Source organism: Otolemur garnettii, unplaced genomic scaffold (assembly GCF_000181295.1).
Source record: "Otolemur garnettii isolate 467f Iridium unplaced genomic scaffold, OtoGar3 scaffold00232, whole genome shotgun sequence".
Taxonomy (NCBI): domain Eukaryota; kingdom Metazoa; phylum Chordata; class Mammalia; order Primates; family Galagidae; genus Otolemur; species Otolemur garnettii.
The window spans coordinates 665,952-672,940 of record NW_003852627.1 but is presented as its reverse complement, the minus strand read 5'-3'; positions in this window follow the sequence as shown (position 1 = coordinate 672,940).

Below are 6,989 nucleotides of genomic sequence, written 5' to 3'. Positions count from 1 at the left end.
ACTATGAGTGAGTCTTTTCCCCTTTCTGAGCCCCCATCTTCTCCTCTGTAAAATGAGGATAATAGTACCCACCCTATGGAGTTGCTCTGAGCATGAAATGAACTAATGTTCAGAAAGGGCTTGCCATTGTGTTTGGATTGGTAGAAGCACTTGGTGAGTACTATTAATGTGGTCCCACCCTGTTCCTCCACTGATCCAAGATTTAATGGTGAGAAACAATAGCATCTCTCTGGATTGGTCTTATTTTTGTGTTACAGTGCATACTTTATGCCATATGTGACTTTATAGTATGGCCAAAATTGGACAGTGATAAAAGGAATGCCCCAGAGATGGTTGTTTTGCTTACTATAGTTTTATGTCCAAGACGCCTCCAGGTTGCCAGTGATGGTGAGACCACAGGCTGTTCAATAGGTCATTCCTCTCACACACTTGTTAGCTCCATGGACACACATGGATGAAAAAGCACAACAGGGCTGGGCTCAGTGGCTCATGCCCCAAATCCTAGCACTCTTGGAGGCCAAGGCAGGCAGATTGCCTAAGCTCACAAGTTCGAGGCCACCTTGAGCAAGAGCCAGACCCCATCTCTTAAAAAATAGCCAAGTGCTGTGGCAAGTGCCTGTAGTCCTTGCCTCAGTCGGGAGCCCAAGAGTTTGAGGTTGCTGCGAGTCATGATGCCATGGCATTCCACCAGGGACAAGAAAGTGAGACTCTGTCTTTTAAAAAAAGAAAGAAAAAGAAAAGAGAGGACAGCACCTGTGGCTCAAGGAGTAGGGCACCGGCCCCATATACTGGAGGTAGAAGGTTCAAATCCAGCCCCAGCCAAAACTGCAATAGCAACAACAAAAAAAAGAAGAAGAAGAAGAAAAAGAAAAAGAGAAACAATGGCAATGGTTAGTTGAAGCATCTAAGGCAGTGAGAGCAAAACAATAATGTTTCTGAATGTTTTGAGGGTTGTTGGTAAGAGCCATGGGTTTGAAGCCAAGATCCCATTTGGAGCCTGGGATGGACAGACTCTAATTGACTCTCCACTCTCCTGGTGGTCATACCCTGTGTAATCTCCTCCCCCAGAGGATAGGTAAAATTTGAGATTTGCTTCTAGCCAATAGCATATGATGTTACTGACATAATTAAGGCCAGAAATCAGTTTGAGTTCACCAAAGAAATATTATTCTGGGCGGGCCTGACTTGATCTGATGAGACCCCTCAAAGAGAGATTCCCTTTCTAGCTTCAAAGAATCTAGACACCATGCATTTAAAATTGCAAGGATATGTATTCCGACATCCTGAATGTGTTAGAACTGGACTTCTCCCCAGTTAAGTCTTCAGATGAGAATGCAGCCCTAGCCCACATCTACATCTAACCTTCTGATAACCTAAGCAAAGGCCCCAACTAAACCCAGCCACACTCATGACCCCAGAAGAACTATGAGATAATAAATATGTATGTTGCTTTAAGATGCTAAATTTGTTGTAATTACATGAAAATAGAAAATACATATAGTTCCCAAGATAAATGGCTGTGGTCTGGTCACTTGCTCTCTTCTGGAAATGAAGAGGTAGACCCACAGCACAAGTGTTCAGTCTGTGATTCCAGGACCCTACAGTGCTGTCTTCTGAAGAGCCACCATGGTAGGAAAGAAGGTATGGATCAGGCAGAATTTGGGAGCCTACACTTTTCATTTTTGTACAAAGAACTAGGAACTAACTCATCAATTTCACCATTCAAATGAAGTTCTTGGAGGACAGGTATGGTAGTTCACACCTATAATTGCAGCACTCTGAGAGCCTGACACAGAAGGATAACTTGAGGTCAGGAGTTCAAGACCAGCCTGAGCAAAAGCAAGACCCCATCTCTACTAAAAATAGAAAAAATTATCTGGGCATGGCGCAGGCATCTGCAGTCCCAGCTTTGTGGTAGACTAAGGCAGGAGGATCACTTGAGCCCAGGAGTTTGAAGTCACAGTAAGCAATGTTGATGCCACTGTACCCTAGTCCAGTGACAGAGCAAGACTCTTTTTTTTTGAGACAGTCTCACTCTGTCACCCTTGGTAGAGTGCTGTGGCATCACAACTCGCAGCAACCTCAAATTCTTGGGCTTAAGCAATTCTCTTGCCTCACCCTCCCAAATAGCTGGGACTACAGGTGCCTGCCACAATACCTGGCTATTTTTTTGTTGTCATTGTTGTTTAGCAGGCCCTGGCCGGTTCAAACCCACCAGCCCCAGTGCATTATGGTTGGTGCCCTAACCACTGAGCTACAGGTACCAAGCCACAAGACCTTATCTTTAAAAAAAAAAATGGCTGAGCATGATGGCTCATGCCTATAATCTTTTTTTTATTATTGTTATTGGGGATTCATTGAGGGTACAAGAAACTAGGTTATACTGATTGCATTTGTTAGGTAAAGTCCCTCCTATAATTGTGTCTTGTCCCCAAAAGGTGTGTCACACAACGAAACCCCACCCCTCCCTTCTTCCCTCTCTGGGCTCTCCCCTTCTCTCACCCTCCTCCCTCCTTCCCTCTCTCTGTTCTTCCTTTCCCCCACCCACTTCCCTCCTTCTCTCTCTCTCTACTCTCCACTTCCCCCCAAACCCACCATGTCATTAATTATCCTTATATAAAAATTGATTACATAGGATTCATGCTTCTCCATTCTTGTGATGCTTTACCAAGAATAATGTGTTCCACTTCCATCCAGGTTAATACAAAGGATGTAAAGTCTCCATCTTTTTTAATGGCTGAATAGTAGTCCATGGTGTGCATATACCACAGCTTGTTAATTCATTCCTGGGTTGGTGACATGCCTATAATCTTAGCACTCTGGAGGCCAAGGTGGGTGGATTACTTGAGCTCAGGAGTCGGAGACCAGCCTGAGCGAGAGAAAGACCTTTTCTCTACTAAAAATAGAAACAATTAGCTGGGAATTATGGCAGGCACCTGTAATACCAGCTCCTCAGGTTGCTGAGGCAGGGGCATCTCTTGAGCTGAAGAGTTTGATGTTTCTGTGCATTATGACACACATCACTCTAGCCTGGGTGACAGAGTAAGACTCTGTCTCAAAATTAAAAAGTAGGTCTAGGCTGGGTGCAGTGGCTCACACATGTAATCCTAACACTGAGGGAGGCCAAGGCTGGTGGATTACCTGAGCTCACAGGTTCGAAACCCTGCCTGAGCAAGAGCAAGGGTTTGGCAGGTGCCTCTCACTTGAGCCCAAGAGTTTTGGGTTGCTATGATGCCACAGCATTCTACCAAGAACGACAAAGTGAAACTCTGTCTCAAAGGGAAAAATAACTTCTTTAAAATTCTATTGGCTGGGCCAACTCCCACCCCTGACCACCTGAACCAGACTTTCTGGAAATAGGCCCAAGCATTAGTATTTTCTTTTTTAAAATCTCCCCAGGGTAATTTCAAGGGCACAGTCAGGATTGAGATCCTCCTATATCCCAGACCACATTCTGGTGACCCCAAACTCCTTATTCCTACTGTCCAGAGGGATGTGATTTCATATCTCTTAATGCATCAGAAGATTCTCGAAGGCGGGGAGGGTATTGCAGAATCCAAAGCAGAACAGCTCGAGCTCTTTCCTCAACAGAGGAGGCCTGGATAATTTATTCCCAGGTGTCCCCATCCCATATGCAAGAAAAAGAGCTGAGCCCGGGAGCGGTGGCTCACGCCTCTAATCTTACCACTCTGGGAGGCCAAGGCAGGAGGATCGCCTGAGCTCATCTCATGAGTTCGAGACCAGCCTGATCCAGAGTGCGACCCCATCTCTAAAAATAGCTGGGCGTCGTGTTGGGCGCCTGTAGTCCCTGCTACTCGGGAGGCTGAGGCAAGAGAACCTCTTGAGCCCAAAAGTTTGAGGTTGCTGTGAGCTATGAGGCCAGAGCACTCTACCAAGGGAGACAAAGTGAGACTATCTCCAAAAAAAAAAAAGAAAGAAAGAAAGAAAGAAAAGAAAAGAAAATGAAAGGAAAAAAAAAAAAAGAAAAGGAGCTGAGCGTATCCTCCCTCCGCTGTTCCCGTTCATTACGACTCCCACCAGGTAACAAAAGTCCGGCTTGACTGGGCGGACCAGCAAGCTGGCAGCTGCTGGGACCGCCTCCTCCCCGGCAATCTCGGAATCCTGACTCCCAAAAGGGGTGCAATCCCCCACTCCCAGCCACCCCTACAGGCGGAGGCTGGCGGCGCAGATGGAGCTGCCTCCTCCGCGTGCCCCCCAGCCCTCCAGCTGGCCTTATGCTGGTGGGAAGGGGACAGGAGACGCGAATGCGGAGAAGCGCCCCCGCTGCTGGTGCGACAGATTAACTCTGCACCCTGGAGAACGCAAGTGGCCCCGAGGGCTCTAGCCTCCTGGAGTCACCCTTTCTCTTCAAGCAGGTGGCTCCCGTCACCAGTCACTGGATCAGGACTCTCACCTTAAATTAAAGGTTTAACAGGCTGCAAACTGCACCGCTGTTGTCTGCTTCCGTTGCGGGGCCTGTCACACTTCCTACTTACCCAGGGACCTTGCCGCCCTCGATTCGTTCCCACGCCCCACCATAAATCCAAGATGAGCGCGTCTGGCCGAATGGTGCGCTGGGTTTGAGGGTGATGCGCAGGGGTACTGGCAACCCGAGCAGGAAACTGCATATTTAACGCTACACAGCACCCTGAAACACTCAACCGTCCATCTCTCCTGTGTTAACTAGAGATCATTTAGTCACAAGCGAAGAAAACCCACGCGAAACGGGCTAACGCCGGGAGCGAGTAATTAAAAAAACTGAAAAGTCCAAGGGGAGCTTTCAGGCCTGGCTTCATTTAGCACCCGTATGAGGAGAGGCGCCTTCCTTCTCCTGTCTCTCCTCCGTCTCTCCCTCCTCTATAGTTTTCTTGTATGTTGGCTTCATCCTAAAATAGGCCCTTCCCTGGTGGCAGGGAAAACAGATGGGAAGAGACTTTCCTCTCACCTGGCGCGGGAGGCAGGGTTCTCGCTGCCTGCTCAGCTGGATTCTGATTGGCTGGACGACGGAGGGGCGGGGCTAGCTCATTGACGGACACTCTAGAGAACCACTGTCAGTGAAGAAGAGGCCCTCCTCCTCCACCCACCCCCCCCACCCACCCCCACACACCTTGCGGCAAAGCGGGTAAGACCCTGCAACCAACCACGTGTGTTCATTAACTTTCATCCTAGGCTTCTGCGCTTCACGGATTCAGCATCGCCCCCGTCCCACCTCCACAGTTCTCAGCATTCAGACAACAGCCTTGCCACCTCCTTATGCAAAGCAGTATAGCTCTGTTTCTGCGTCCAATACTGGCTATGCCCTGGGGGTCACCTTCCTTAACCAGAAGGACCCGTCAAAGCAGGGTCAGTGACCCTGATCTCTACCGAGGCCAGAGCTGAAGAAGTGCCCTCAATTTGCAGTGTGAGACAGTCGGTTTACCTGTATCAGGGTTTCACAATCTGGCCACTGTTGACATTCTAGACAAGACAATTCTTGGTTGTTGGGGCCATTATGTACGCTGTAGGGGCCATTCCGTACGCTGTAGCAGCAGCCCTGGCCTCAGCTAGCGTAATGCCCAGAGCATCCTGCCACCCCACCCCTCCACCCCACTGGTGACAACCAAAAATGTCTCCAGAGGAAGCTCCTGTAGCTCAGTGGGTAGGGCACCAGCCACATACACCAAGGCTGGTGGGTTTGTGGCGGGTTTGAGTCCAGCCTGAGCCTGCCAAACAACAATGACAACTGCAACAAAACATAGCCAGTCGTTGTAGCAGGGGCCTGTAGTCCCAGCTACTTGGGAGGCTGAGGCAAGAGAATCACTTAAGCCCAAGAGTTGTAGGTGGCTGTGAGCTGTGGCACCACAGCACTCTACGGAGGGTGACATAGTGACACTCTGTCAAAAAAAAAAAGTCTCCAGATATGGCCAAATGTCCTCTGGGGAGAAAGAATAATCACCTCTCCTTTGCCCTCCACACTCCTGTTTGAGAACCACAGACAGGAAGCAGGAGGCCCTCGGCTGCAAGATAAGAGCCAAAGCAGTTGGAGAAAGGGAGAGTTCCAAATCTGGATTTCTCTCAAAATAAGGCTCCCAAAGCATGTGGTTAGCTGATTTGGGGAAAGCCTGTATGAAACAAATTTTTATCTGTCCCTGAAGCTTCCTGGGGATTTGTTGTGTGTTCTTTATATTTTAATGCTGCAAGAATAAAAGAGGTATTTATTTGAAAATGTAAAGTGTAACACAAACATTACAATTTTTTTTTAGATCAAACAAAGTAGGAAGCATTTAGTCATCTTTCCAACCTGAGCATTGCTTGGCATGGTCATGGGAACAGGGTTTTCCTGTCACCTCTGCATCGAATTAGTGGCTTGGAAAGGTGCATTAAATTGTCCCTTTGATCTAATAATTCCCTTTTGCTGTGGTGATACTTCTCTTCTGGAACTGAAAACCACTGTCAGTTCTTCCAACTTAAATAAAAATGTGTTTTCCTTGGACCTGAAGTTCCGGAGATAACATACTAAAACTTTAAATGCTAACTTGGCCATTTTCTTTCTAGATTTGGGCTGAGGCTAATCCCCTTCTCAAAACTTAGTTTCTTTTATCTGACAGCAAAGAGCTTCCACTCTCTCATGTTTCCCATTTCGCCTTAGATTCCTTGAAACAACTAAACTCAAGAACAATAGCTATAAAACGCATCGTCTGTCTACTCTGTCTCACCTGGTATAGTTGTCTTGTATTCCTCTTAAGTGCTGTGAGTTGAGGCTTTTTTAGTTCTTTTAATATTTTGTGCTTGTTCCAGGTCATTGTATTTCAGAAAGGAATCTGTCAATCTGTTTGGGGAAGTGAATAAGGAAACACAGTGTAAGTTGACCACCCAAGGGACAGTGATAAACTAGTCAATATACTGAGGCAGTCAACATAAGCAACTAGGAGCTTGGAGCCTACGGCTCAAGTGGCTAAGGCGCCAGCCACATACACCCAAGGTGGCGGGTTCGCATCCAGCCTGGGCCC